General features: G+C 42.1%; 1 long non-coding RNA gene across 1 annotated transcript; it reads left to right on the top strand.

Annotated features, from left to right (window-relative positions):
• The first annotated feature begins 1657 nt into the window (after window positions 1-1657).
• LOC135967430 (uncharacterized) lies at window positions 1658-14772 on the top strand. Its single transcript, XR_010581557.1, has 2 exons — window positions 1658-11760; window positions 12327-14772. It is a non-coding gene; the product is annotated as an uncharacterized lncRNA (long non-coding RNA).
• Window positions 14773-15423: the final 651 nt, after the last annotated feature.

Genomic DNA, 15423 nt, shown 5'->3' with positions numbered 1-15423 from the left:
TCACGCTACCTGACTTCAAACTATACTACAAGGCTACAGTAACCAAAACAGCATGGTACTGGTACCAAAACAGAGATATAGACCAATGGAACAGAACAGAGTCCTCAGAAATAATACCACACATCTACAGCCATCTGATCTTTGACAAACCTGAGAGAAACAAGAAATGGGGAAAGGATTCCCTATTTAATAAATGGTGCTGGGAAAATTGGCTAGCCATAAGTAGAAAGCTAAAATTGGATCCTTTCCTTACTCCTTATACGAAAATTAATTCAAGATGGATTAGAGACTTAAATGTTAGACCTAATACCATAAAAATCCTAGAGGAAAACCTAGGTAGTACCATTCAGGACATAGGCATGGGAAAAGACTTCATGTCTAAAACACCAAAAGCAACGGCAGCAAAAGCCAAAATTGACAAATGGGATCTCATTAAACTAAAGAGCTTCTGCACAGCAAAAGAAACTACCATCAGAGTGAACAGGCAACCTACAGAATGGGAGAAAATTTTTGCAATCTACTCATCTGACAAAGGGCTAATATCCAGAACCTACAAAGAACTCAAACAAATTTACAAGAAAAAAACAAACAACCCCATCAAAAAGTGGGCAAAGGATATGAACAGACATTTCTCAAAAGAAGACATTCATACAGCCAACAGACACATGAAAAAATGCTCATCATCACTGGCCATCAGAGAAATGCAAATCAAAACCACAATGAGATACCATCTCACACCAGTTAGAATGGCAATCATTAAAAAGTCAGGAAACAACAGGTGCTGGAGAGGATGTGGAGAAATAGGAACAGTTTTACACTGTTGGTGGGATTGTAAACTAGTTCAACCATTATGGAAAACAGTATGGCGATTCCTCAAGGATCTAGAACTAGATGTACCATATGATCCAGCCATCCCATTACTGGGTATATACCCAAAGGATTATAAATTATGCTGCTATAAAGACACATGCACACGTATGTTTATTGCAGCACTATTCACAATAGCAAAGACTTGGAATCAACCCAAATGTCCATCAGTGACAGATTGGATTAAGAAAATGTGGCACATATACACCATGGAATACTATGCAGCCATCAAAAAGGATGAGTTTGTGTCCTTTGTAGGAACATGGATGCAGCTGGAAACCATCATTCTTAGCAAACTATCACAAGAACAGAAAACCAAACACCGCATGTTCTCACTCATAGGTGGGAACTGAACAATGAGATCACTTGGACTCGGGAAGGGGAACATCACACACTGGGGCCTATCATGGGGAGGGGGGAGGGGGGAGGGATTGCATTGGGAGTTATACCTGATGTAAATGACGAGTTGATGGGTGCTGACGAGTTGATGGGTGCAGCACACCAACATGGCACAAGTATACATATGTAACAAACCTGCACGTTATGCACATGTACCCTACAACTTAAAGTATAATAATAATAAATAAGTTAAAAAAAAAAAAAAAACTTGAACAGGGACTGGGCATGGTGGCTCACACCTGTAATCCCAGCACTTTGGGAGGCCAAGGTGGGTGGATCTCCTCAGGTCAGGAGTTCAAAACCAGCCTGGCCAACATGGTGAAACCCTGTCTCTACTAAAAATACAAAAATTAGCCTGATGTGATGATGTGTGCCTATAAGCCCAGCTACTCGGGAGGCTGAGGCAGGAGAATTGCTTGAACCCAGTAGGGATCCCAGGAGGCAGAGCTTGCAGTGAGCTGAGATTGTGTCACTGCACTGCAGCCTAGCCTGGGTGACAGAGCGAGACTTCCTCTCAAAAACAAACAAAAAAACTTGAACAGGGATATTGATAGTGGCGCTATTCACCGTGGCCAAAAGGAAAAAGCAACTCAGATGTCCATCAACCGATGAATAAACAAAATGTACTTTAGCCATACAGTGGAATATGATGCAGCCATTAAAAGTAATGAAGCACTAAAACATGCTATAACGTAGATGAACCTTGGAAATACTATGCTAAGTGAAAAAAGCTAGTCATAAAAGCCCATTTACTATATAATTCCATTTATCTGAAATGTCCAGAAGTGGGAAAATTTATAAAGACAGAAAGCAGATCAGTGGTTGCTGAAATCTTCGGGAAGGGGGAATAGGGAATGACTGCCAGTGGGTGTGGGGTCTCCTTTGGGACTGATGAAATGTTCTGGAACCAGATAATAGCAGTGGTTACACAACATTAATGCACTAAAAGCCACTAATTGTGCATACTAAAATAGTGAATTTTGTGTTATGTGAATTTTACTACAGTTAAACAATTTTTAAAAAACAAGACAGTCCCAGGCCAAGTGGGACGAGTTGGTCACCCTACGGCTAGCATCCACACTGGTAAGGAAACCAGGCTCAACTGTATGGTAAGGGAAGATCACGATACTCAGAGATACCACGCCAAGCTCTGTGTTTTGCTGGAGAGGAACTGGGTCAGAGGAGTGGGTGTGGTAACCTATCTCACCCCTCACACAGGAACCTAAAAGTTGTGGAGTCCTCTGCTTGTTAAAACTGGGGTCACCCTAACCCTGCCACACCAGAACCAGGGTCTCAACAGATACACGTGGTGTTGGACAGACAGGGAGACTCAACCAGTCATTAGCTATCCCTCAAACACTTGTGCTCATTTGATCACCTGTAATAAAGGTTCTCTGGCTGTGAATCCAGACTGCCTTTCCCTAAGGTCTCTGGGTTTGGGATGGGAGATTCACCAGAAGTTGCTACAGGCATCTGGAATCCAGTCAGTGGGTTTTCAAGCCACCTCGAGGGCCCTTGCTCCTTTGTTGCCCTGTGTCTCCACCCCTTTACCCAGTGGGTAATCATTTAACCTATTCTTGGACCTTGATCCTCAATACACGACTTGCGGATTTTGCTCATCAGTTGATAATGGCAGAAATGTTCGCTTCTGTCCAGTCCTGGGCTCCCACAGAGCTGACCAAGGACATTTCTCTGCCCCAACTGCCAGAGGCAGGAGATTAGACAGGGATGACAATTAAGAGGTTACTGGTATTGAGAAAATCATTAAAACTGGAGATATAACTAGGTAAAAAAGAAAAAGCTAGAAATGTGGTTTCACTGGATAAAAAGCAATAATAATTGAAGCATTTATGAAAATGTTTATCATCTATATTTAATTGCTCTGCAGCATAACACAATTATGTGTATTGGTTAATATGTATTATATTAATATATTGTCACTTTAGATTTCCCCAGTTAACCCTCTGTGAGTTTACTCAGTCTTCATAATTTATTGCTCATGCAGCATGGTCATCTGTTTCCAGCCTAGAAAATTAGTGGGCCTATGCCTCGGGCTTATGAGCTATCAGTTCTATGCCTTGACATTGCACTTGGTGATGCAGGGCAGAAGTAGTTTGGTGGTTTCTCAGCCCAAGGTTGAGTAAACAGATGTCCCGGAGTTGATTTTCCCCAGAATAATTGCATACAATGAGCACAAATGTTTAATTAATCAGGAATCTTGTGCTTATTATCTTTTCTCTGGGCTTCCACTGATAATGACCCAGAGGAAATTTCTTTTCCTTTGTGGGAATGATATTTTATTTAAAGGTTTTCATTTCATCATCTGATCCTCCCCCCAACCCCCTTTTCTAGTAAAAGAGAGAGAAAGAGACTGACTGAGTGAATACCTGGACCACCAACAAAAGAAAGGAACACCCAAGCTCGTGACTGCAGAGAGGCAGTGATGCAGCCGGGTGGAAGGCATCTCCACCACTCACACCAGTCTCAAAACTATGCTGAACTCAGAATAATTTAATATTTTATATTCACTTGATGCAAAACTTTTCTCCCCAAAATCAAAGTTGAGAGGAAGGAAAGAGAGTTAAGCAAATGTTTAACATACAAGAAAGTGGAAAGGCACTTGTATATGAAGTCAGGTTTGAGTTTTCAGGACTGAGTGTTGCAGTCCAGGTTGATTCCCTAATGAAGGGCCCACTTGTCAAGCCTGGTGCACGGCACAAAACATTAATCAGGACATTGTTTGCATTAAAGGGCTGAGTTTTTCAGTGGGTAATCATCAGGGAAACCCAGTCAAGGGCGAACAAGGACGGCAGACCTGATTAATTAAACATCTGCACCAGGGCTAAACGCAAGACTTACCCTGTTGGTTGTATAAGAGCTGTTGATATTAATGCCACGTGTGGAATTGGGAAATATTGTTTGCTGAAATCCTGTCTGCATGGAAAGCTCCACGTTCAGAGCATATCAAGTTATATCTGTCTATATTATTTTAGCTGCTTCCTGTGTCACTAGGTGTAAGGGGTTCTGGGCAGAGTAATGGTATACTTAGCTTATCCCTTCAAGGAGAAGGTGGCATTTGAACTAGCCTTGACACATAGGTTAAATTTTGTGAAGGACATTCCAGGGAATGGGGCCAGCGTGAGCAAAGGCAGGAGACATGTCTTCACGGCCACGAGTCTTGGTCTGATTGGAGCCAGGGACTGGAAAGTCAGTGGGAATTAGTGTTGCAAATGCATGTCCTGATACCAGACACTGAGGTTCAATCTGAAAGCCATGGAGCTACTGGAAGCTTCTTCAGTGGTGGATGGGTGGCATGACCACAATGTTTCCAGAAGAATGATTTGGAGTAGTGGGGAGAATGGATGTCTGGTTAGGAGAGAGACCGACCGGGAGAGGGATCCGTTAAGATGATACCCAGTGATGTGGGTACTAAAGCAGACCAAAGTAAATCTAGTACAAAAGAGAAAGGATTTTCACAGATAAAGTCTAGTACAAAAGGAGCTACAGTGAGGGTGGCCAGATAAAATATACGACACCCATATATGGACACACTGATACTAAATATTATTTGTTGTTTATGTGAAATAAAAACTTACTTGTCATCCTGTATTTTTGTTAAGTCTGGCAGCTCTAGCTCCTGTCAGTTTTGTTAAATCTGGCAGCTCTAGCTCCTGGTGTGGCAGCTCTGAGAATGTACCTCTCAGATCTCCAACTGGAGGGAGAATCATTCATTGACTGAGGCCCCAGCTGCTGTATTCTGAAATTGCTGCATTTGTCCCAAGGCTGTGCTTCCCGTGGGCTGCTCTCAGTCAGTGACTTGGCATGGCAGGGATGCTAGGCATGGGACCTCTCTGATGGATGACTTTGGCTCTGGGACTTCCCCTAGTATTGCACTGCAGTCTAAGACACTTCCACTCAATCCTCCTTCCTTCCCTCCTTTTCATGGAGTTAGATCTATACTGTAGTCTGACAGCTCTCCAGTCTCTGCTGGCTCCTTTTTTTCTCTAGGGGCTTGCCATGGTAAAAAGCCTTAGCCTCCTCTTGGCCTCTTCTTCTAAAAAGACCCAGAGTAATGTATCTGGTGTCCAAATGGAAGATGGCAGGCCCTGGGTGGAGAAAGTTTAAGATTTTTAGATGTGGAATAGGAACTAGTGAGGGCTGTAAGGCAACAAGTGGTAAAAGGAGAGGAGAGAAAGGACTTAGAAGGGGCAACATCTTCTGATTTGGGCTTGTTTTACTTAGTCCTCGATGAGTGCACACCTAAATCATACATAATACATTTTAAAATGCCCATAATTCGTGCCCACAAAAATTCTGGTTAAGTCTTAGGTCTTAGATGATTCAGACATCTGTGATCCTGATGTTCCCTCCTGGATGAGAAACCTTGTTTTAAAGGACTTGGGTCAGGAATGGTAAATAGATTTTGTCTCTAGAGGATCTCTGATAAATTGGTGATGCTTGGAGGGCTGTGCTGACAAAAGCTGTGTGGCCACATCTGGGCTCAGGGGAAAAGATCTGGGATTGATTAGAATGGTCTGCTAAGGTTGAGGGAATAGGGGCAGTAGGAGTGCTCTGTATTTGTTACGCCTGCCTATGTTGGTAGACTGTTAAAGCCAATATCCTATGCCTGAAAGGAGGCTGTTCCTGTAGTCTGGGAAAGAAGCAGAAGGGCGTGAAGTATAGTTGAGGCTGTCAGGGTTAGAAAGGGAAAAAATAGGGTGATAAATGTGAGATTTTTGGAGCTAGAAGGAGAAAGACTTGGGAACCAAATTGGTGCACAAAGTAAAGATGACAAAGACTCAGATAAGATTCTGAGGTTTCAATGACTGAGAGGCGTGTATGTGTTCAACTAGCTGGACCATAGCTCCTTGCCAACTGGGACTAAGTCATAGTTGGGGCTGTTATGGCAAAATACCTTAGACAGGGTAGTTTATAAACAGGAATTTATTTACCACAGTTCTGGAGGCTAGGAAGTCCAGGATCAAGGCTCTGTCAGATTTGGTGCCTGGTAAGGGGCTGTTCCTCATTGATAGCACCTTTTGTTTGTGCTCACATGGCAGAAAGGCAAGAGGGCAGGGCAGCTCTCTGGGGCCCATTTTTTAAGGTCACTAATTCCATTCATGAGGAGAGAGCCCTCATGATCTAATCATCTCCCAAAGACCCCGCTTTTAATACCATCACCTTGGTGATTTGGTATCAACACATACATTTTAAGGCAAGGTCACAAACATTTAGATAACAGCAGACTGAAAATTTGAGTTACTCTTTATATACCTAGTAGTAGTAGCAACAGCAGTAGTGGTCATCATCAGTCTTTTTATTTTCTAGTTCATTACACCTCTGTGTATTTTATATGAATGGCATATTTGGATGAATAGATAAATGTACAGATTCATATTTAGTTATGTACATATTTGTTGTTTAAATATGAAAATGTGTATAGAAATTTCATCTATTTTGAAGCACTTTCAAAGATTTTAGTATATAGTCTATAGGTGTGTACTGTTCAATGCATCTTTAGTAGAAAAAGAATGTGTTGATTTAAAGTGGGTTTAGATTAAGAATATGAACATTTGATATGCAAGAGTGGCAGTGTGTATGGTGTGTTAAGGACAAAGGAACATCTGTCTGGTGCTGCTTCTCACCAGGAGGTCCCATGCTTGGTCAGGCACGTACCCACAGGGAGGGGAGAGGTGACAGAGGCTCTGGGTTTGTGACCACGGAATGCAGAGGACCTGACTCATTTCCCTTCCCGCGCTGTAGGCCGTGGTTTGTGGTGGTGGCTCACCACGCTGGCCAGGAGCTTGCCTCTCCTACCGTTCCCACTCCATGTTATCGCTTCTGAAGGTGCCAGCTCCTGGCTTTCCATCTGGGGAACGCAGACATTTTTTTTCAAGAGGGTGGAGGGAAAATCAACATAAAGATTAATGGAGTTCAAAGCAGAAAGAGAATGAAAAGACTGGAAACCTTTGCCTGTGATTCAGTGTTCAGGGGCACAAGAATACACTGGAGACAAAGAAGAAGAGCCAAGTTGAGTTCTGGGGCCAGAGCTTTGAGTTTAAGAAATCACTTAAAGACCTCACTTTATGCAATATGGCCCTGAAATTAGCGGTTGAATATTGCCCACTTTCTCTTCTTTCTTGAATGCTGGCTGGGGGCTTAGGTTTAAGATGCATTTTAGGAGCATTCCTCTGAAAATAGGTTTTTCAGCCTGCATTTGTAAAAATAGCTTCTCCCAACTAGAACACCAACGCATGTTCCACATAATGTGGGCGTTCTATGGGATAACACGCTACTAAATACTACATAGAAGTAAGTTATTAATCTCATTTTAAGTAGCATAGGAAATTTTTAGTGACTAGTAAATCCAATATTTCACACTCAAAAAACTTGAAAGAATGTTCAGTACAAATCTAACATGTGTTAAGTTGTATGTATACCAACCAGCAGATCCACTCTTCACTGTAGACGTTGGCAATAATCTAGCCAGGCTAGAGTAACAGTGTTTACTGTGATATGCTAAATTACCTGAATCTGTTGCACCCTGATTTCTCTCTAAAAAGCCAAGTTGTTGATGGTCAGGGAGCTACTCCCTCAATTGGCTCTGTATAGGGCTTCGGGGAAATCGAATGGCCAGTTAAGCTAATCACAGGTGTGAATTCCTTATGGGCCCCCTGAGGACAGCCCAGAGAATGCGTTTCCCAGCTGCAAGAGGTACACTGAATCATAATATGTAACCACATCCTGAGGGGTCGATAGGATTCCCTGGCTGCCAAACAGGGCCGTTTTTGATGAGGCTCAACTAGGGGGAACATGTTGAGGTGGGGTAGCTACTGGACACCACGGTCCGTGAGCATGCCCTCCACCCCAGGGCTCTGTGGGATGTGGCAGCCCCCAGAGCTGGGCAGGGAGCAAGCTTGCCCTTCCTCAGTTCCCACTGCTTACTCTTCAGCAGGGGAGCACAGCCAGTGCTGCTCAACTCACAAAATGGTGCCAGACGGGCCCTGAGAGAAACACGTTCAAAGGCCTTTTTGTCTAGGAATGCATCTGTGCCGAGGAAGGGAATGTTATGCATGACATGCACGGATGGGCTTTCAACCCACCCAAGTCCCAACCTCATTTGCTCTCTGGGAGAGAGGAAGGTGGCAGGAGAGGAAGCCAAGTGGGCAGGATGCTGCCAACATTCAAGCGGGAAGGGCCCTGCTCTGGAATGAGCACGCTGGCAGAGGAATGCATTTTAGAAATGTTGTGGTGAGTGAGACACCAAGGTTTATTTTAAAATGAAAGATTTATGAAAATAGCCTGATACCTGAGGGAAAAAAAGAGACGAGTTGAAATAGATGATGGTTTGCAAGCTTGGATGATGTGGAACATGAGAGAGCAATGTGGAGGACTGGCTGGGAGGAGAAGGACCACTGGCCATGGGCGAGAGGCCAAGAAGAGAGTTCGGGGAGGGCAGCAGAGGGCATAGGTGGCCAGTCTGGGATCTGGCTTCTATCCTACTTCCACATTAGTTTCCCTGACCTGGGAATGTTTTCTCATCTGTACAGCGGAGTGGGGACCGAGACACATTGTTGCAAAGCACAAATATCCAAGGAGCAGAGAACTTTTTTTGTTTGTTTTTTAGAGGCAGGGTCTTGCTCTGTTGCCCAGGCTGGAGTACAGTGGCACCATCATAGCTCGTAGCAGCCTCAAACTCCCAGGCTCGAGTGATCCTCCCGCCTAGGCCTCCCAAAGTGCTGGGATTTCAGGCATGAGCCGCCATGCCTGGCCAACAGGGAACTTATTGTAAGGATAAGGATTAGCTCCTAGAACCTGAGGAAGGGGTGAGAATCAAGGCAACTGTAGGGATTTGGCAAAACAGGGACAAATGTGCAGGTTCTCCAGGGTCTGGAATCCAGGTTTAATGAGCTCTAAAAGTCTTCTGTCTTAGTGCAGCTCCTCCCCAAGATCCACATTCTTAGGAGGGCAATTCCAGCTGGTTTAGCGTGGGTCACATTCTCACCTGCTGGCCAGAGGAGGGCACCCAAACCATGAGCCAGGGAAGAGAGGTTCCCAGAAGAGGACTGAGGGACCTGGAGCTGGACAAACAGAAACACTGGTGTCCACTGTGCAGGGTTAGGATTAAACCACAAGCAGGCATCATCTCAATTCCACAGAGTCATGGAAGCAAGGGAAGGCTGTAGTATATGTCTGATAGTGCTGCTTTGTATGTGTTATTACAGGGGTCCCCAGCCACCCCGTTAGGAACTGGGCTGCACAGCAGGAGGTGAGCAGCAGGAGAGCGATGTACGCTTCATCTGTACTTACAGCCACTCCCCATCGCTCACATTACGGCCCAAGCTCCACCTCCTATCAGAACACCAGCGACATTAGATCCTCATAGGAGCGCAAGCCCTATTGTAAACTGCATGCATGGGATCTGGGTTTCGTTCCTTATGAGAATCTAATGCTCGATGATCTGTCTCTGTCTCCCATCACCCCCAGATGGGACTGCCTAGTTGCAGGAAAACAAGCTCCGAGCTCCCACTGATTCTACATTATGGTGAGCCGTATAATTATTTAATTATATATTACAATGTAACAATAATGGAAAACCTAGGGCAATAAATCTAATGCGCTTGAACCATCCCGAAACCATCCCCCTAGCCCCACCCCCTGTCTGTGGCAAAACTGTCTCACACAAAACCAGTCCCTGGTGCCAAAAAGTTTGGGGACACTGTGTGACTGTATTAACCTTCCACAGTCTCCCTGAGAAAGAGGAAACTGAGGACAGAGAGACTCAGGAAATTGTCTGGGTTCTCCCAACATCCTATGCTAAGATCAGGTGGCAGGACCCCAAGGGCAGGCGTGCCTCCTGGTTGTCAGTGGTGCCCACACAGGGAGCTCAAGGGAAGAGGGGAGTGGAATGGTGTCTTCCAGCCTGAGGCTGCCCCAGAATTCTGCATGCTTCATATGTGCACAACAGAATTTTTTCACCTAAGCTTCTTAATGTAAGTTTGAAGATCAAGTGCTTATCTCATATCTTACATATTTTCAGGAATGCTGGAAGAGGGGAAACAGGCCACCTAGTAGCATTTTCAGAAAGAATTACCTAGGGGAAGGAAGCAACAACGTGCACTGACAGGTGCTAGGTTCAGTCACTGGCTTTGGGTTGCCACAGAGCCCTCCTTGTTTCTGTAGCAAGAGGTGTGGCTTCAGTTGCGTTGGAGTTCCCACCATTGGCGTCTATCAGCCTTCCTTATGAAGAGATGCAAAGATTTAACGGTTTCAGGAGGGAGGCCACCTAATTTGACACACATTTGACACACACATTTGACACATTCTGCACATTCTTGTACTAGAATAATAATAGGCTGATGAGATGGCATTTTCAACGGGTGGTAAACTGCCCTTTTTACCTCACTGTGGGAAGGGAGATCTCACACATTTTTTCCACAGTAATTTGATTTCAGCTGAGAACAACTGCAGGAGACACTGTTGGGAATGCAACCAAAGTTCAATGTGGAGCTCATTACTGAAATTAGATGTTTCAGTGCGTGTGACATAGTTGAGTTCTCCTGAATGCCTCAGGGAAGCCTCCTGTCGTGAGTTCTGTCCATCAGAATGGACAGGGGGCCAGTGTTCTCCCCACTCTGATGGACACTGCCCCAATCCTGGGGCGCAGGTGGCTTGAGTGTTTTGGAAAGCTAATATAGCCTGAAGACTTTACCTACCAAAGCTTCCCTGGATCTCAGGTTGGTACTACAATCATGTTTTTCATGTTGTGGGCTTTATTCTCCAGAGTTTTTACATGTGGCGTCCTCCATTTGGTTTTCAAGTTTTCTGGGCCCAAAGGTTAACTTGGAGAGTGGGGTCTATCCTCTTCTATCCCCAGGCCAAACTTAATAAATGCACAATTGAGAAGAAACATAGTACACTTGATATGCAAACACAGTTTCAAATTGAGTCTGCCAGTCCCTATTTTTCAACCAGATGGCCAACCCTAAGACCTTTGACGACTCTGTTAGTAGCGCTGAGTCGAATGAATTATATACTGAGAATAAAGAAAACTTAGGTAAGGCAGCGTTTTGTAAGGGAACTGTTTTCTTAGCTCCCAGGTTTTGACTGCAGCTCTCAGCTAATTCAGATATCTGTTTATAATAGCATTTGGAGAGATCCTTCAAACTGGGTCTTAAAAACAAAAAGAACATACTAAGAAAGAATCCACAGGAGGATTTGAACTGCTTATATGTTAATACATAATTAACATGGACATTATTAGATATAAAAAACTAACACAGTGGATCCCTTTAAAAAAAATTTCGGTTCTTTCCCCCTAAGTCCCTTATGCAGTTATGTCTAAGAGAATTGTCTTCTTTTTTTTTGTGGGGTGTGATTTCTCTTAATTTAACACCCAAGTTCACAGATTACTTCCTGCCCTGGGATCTGTGGCGGATGTCACCACCTGTGACGGGGCTCTTATTTATGAACTGAGGAACATTCTCCATCTTGGTATGTATGCTAATTCAAAATCCACTCCAAGTTCCAAGCATTTATGATGACTTCTAAAAGAGATTACTTTCTTCCAGCATACTTTGCTTACCACCTGCTTCTAGTTACTTATTTCTCCAGGAAAGATTTACCTTTCTTTCAGCATGGCCTTATAGCTTTCTGTCTCCGAACATTTTCTCCCTGCTGCCTCTGTGTGTTTCATTCTCCCCTTACTGAAGATTAGAGGAGGGGATTGATGTTTGTTTCAACAAATATTTATTCAATATCCACTATGTCAGTCACTGGGCTAGGTGTTGTGTGGAAGAGTAACTTACACATTTGATCAGAGTTGAAAATAAATTCTACCGCTATGCAGAAACATGCTCACCTTGATGTTTCCTGAGAAACACTATCAACACCTTCCCTGGTTACAGCAGCTGACTCTTACCTTTAATAATTTTGTGCCCACAGCTGGGGGTATACATCATTGATGGCATAGCTTTATACAAGAGAAGTGTTGAAGAAAAGTTATGGGTTTCAGGGATACTAATTATTTCCTCTAATGATCACTTCTTCCCTTTCTCTAGGTCCTCTTGCCAGAAAAGTTCTCTCTCCACAGACCAACAGGAAGTTCCCTAAGTACTATGAGACCATGTCTCTGCCTATAGCTGGCTGCATTGGACATGGATTCCTGGCCCAAGGGGACAAAGACACAGAAACTACGTTAGTTGTGTTGGGAACATGAATTGGAAAGGCAAGTTTTGTGAAAGCTGAGACCTACATTTTGTGGTTTCCACGATGGCCCAAGAACAGGCCAAGAAAGCCATCAGCACAAAGAGACAAAAGAGAAATTTCTCCATCTTAACCAGCACAAAAAAAGTCTCTCAATTGTCAATCAAGAATTCTGAACCAAGAATCCAATGCCTTACTTCGGTTTGAGGTTTGAATTTACACTATAGATGTGCTCTAGGAATATCTGAGATGAGATATTGACATAAAAATGTGGTTCTATACTATTCAGCCATAAAAAAAGAATGAAATCCTGTCATTCACAGCAACATGGATGAGCCTGGGGGACATCATGTTAAGTGAAATAAGTCAGGCACAGAAAGACAAATACTGCGTGTTTTCATTTGTGGGAGCTGAAAAAGTTGTGCTCATAGAAGTAAAGAGTAGAATGTTAGGATCGGGGATGAAGAGGAAAGGATGGTTACAGATACAAAATTACAGCTAAATAGAAGAATAAGTTCTAATGTTCTATAGCATTGTAGGATAACCATAGTTAACAATAATTTATTGTACATTTTCAAATAGCTAGAAGGGAGGATTTGAATGTTCTCAACACAGAAATGATGTGTTTGAGGCGATAAATATTCTATTTACCCTGAATTGATCATTACATATTGTATACATGTATGAAAATGCCACTCTGTACCCAATAAATATGTACAATCATCACATGTCAATTAAAAAAAATAAATACATGGATGAATAAATGTGATTCTAGGCCATGATGCCATGCAATCATGAACCAAGCACAAAACTCTCCAGTAGGTCACATCCTCAACCCAGACCACACAAGATCCCCTGAATAGATAGAGCTCCACTGAAGATGATCTCAGCTTCCAAAATTATGAAGCATATTAGAAATGGTTCCCCATGAGAGAGAACCAGTGGATAGAATACACAGCGGGATCAGATCCCCAGGCACTTCAGGTAACAAACATGTTACATAAAGACTATGTTTAAAATGATTTAAAGCATAAAATTAGGAATTGAAAACATAATAAATTATGACAAATATATAACATACCATGAAAAAATAAGAGATTTGAAAAAGAAACAAATGAAACTTCTAGAAGTAATAAATATAGTCATCAATTTTAACAGATTAGATTTGGTTAAAGAAAAAAGTAGTAAACTGGAAGAGATGTAATTCCAATTCAGAATGCATCACAAAAACATAAACATGTGAGGGAGTAACTAAAGAAATGAAGGAAAAAATGAGAAAGAATAAGAGTTTAGAAGTAGAAATAGAAAATGAAGGAGAAGAAATATTCAGAGAGAAAAAAGACAGAATTTTTTTTACAATGGCTAAAAGATAAATATCATGAGATTCAGGAAGTAAGGTGAGCCATCAGCTGAATAAGTAAGTGTGAATTCAAACTTCAAGTCCACTATAATGAAATTGTAAAATACTGATGCCAAAAAGTTCTTAAAGCAATCAAGATTTTTTGGGTGGGAATATAATTAGACAGGCAGCAGATTTCTGAACAGCAACAACAGAAACCAAAAGTCAGTAAGATGACATACCCAAAGCACTAAGAAAAATCACTGTCAGTTTGCAGTTATATAGCCAGCTAAACTAGTACTCAACAACACATACAAAATTAAAGTTTTATTTCGTTTTGGTCACCAAAAATGCTCGTAAAGTAATTGCTAAGGGATTTATTTCAAGTAGAAGAAAATTGAACTAAAAAGGAAGGGATGAACTCTAAGAGGGGAAGTTAAATTTAAACAAGCATTGTCTATAGAAGTTAATATTGACCGATTTTAAGGGTATAAAAGTGAAAATGAGATATTTGACAACAATAATAGATAAAATGGGTGGGAGATGTTTGGAGCTCTGAAGATTGATAGGTGAGTAGAGATGACATTTTGTACTTTTCAAAGTCAAGTATGTTAAAAATGTAAGGGTAACATCTAAAACGTCTGTATGTATATACAGAAATACAAATAAGACTGATAATTACCAAATCAGTAGAATAGGAAAAGAGGAAATAAAGAAATCGGAATCAATCCCACTAAAAGTTTGGAAAAAAGAAAGCAAAGATCATATATAGCAAGGTAAATACAAAGCTCAAACTAAGATGGCAGAAATGAACCCTAAAAAAATGTAAATGAATTAAATGTATCTGTTAAAACACAGAGATTATTAACCTGGATGAAAAAAATAAAAATCTATGTGGTTTTATAAGAGAAAATATGAGGGCAAAGAAAAGAACAAAAACAGAAAAAAAAGAATTAGAAAAAGACCTATCAGGCAAAAAAAAAAAAAAAAAAAAAAAAAAAAAAAAAAGGCTGAATATATGCCTGAATATATGTTACACTTGTGCCAGACTAAAGGGCAGAATTCATGATTATTAATAAAGGTTGTTATAAAAAATGTAACACTTCTGGTACATATATAATATGATAGTCTCAAAACTTGGAGTCCCAAGAGGAACTGTGAAATTACAATAATAGTAGATGTTTTAACACATCTGTCTCAGGGAAGTAAAGCTGACTTTAATTAGAGAGGAAGACTTTTCAACAAGTCATTTTGGGAATGATAATGACAGTTGTCCAAATAGTGCATCTGGTTCCAGCTCAATGAGGTTCAGGGTCCTTCTTAGGCAAACTTTCCGTAGTAAAATCCTATGGGGAGGAGGGAACAGGATTCTCTGACCTTTGCTGTCACCTGTGCAGGACTCCCTCATGTGACTGAGGCCCCTATTCCAGCCTTGACTCGGGGAGGGGGTGATTTTGGCATGTGAGTACTGCTGTTATGTAACTTGGCTACGATTTTTTTCCTTCTGCTTTTTAAGTTAGTGCAAGCTATTGTGGCCTCAAGATTCTTTGCACACAGCTGAGGCTGCAGAAAGTCACACGTGTTAGTTAGAATGCAGGCTAAATGGCCGTCAC

Source organism: Macaca fascicularis, chromosome 15 (genome assembly GCF_037993035.2).
Source record: "Macaca fascicularis isolate 582-1 chromosome 15, T2T-MFA8v1.1".
Taxonomy (NCBI): domain Eukaryota; kingdom Metazoa; phylum Chordata; class Mammalia; order Primates; family Cercopithecidae; genus Macaca; species Macaca fascicularis.
This window is presented reverse-complemented; position numbering and strand designations above follow the sequence as displayed.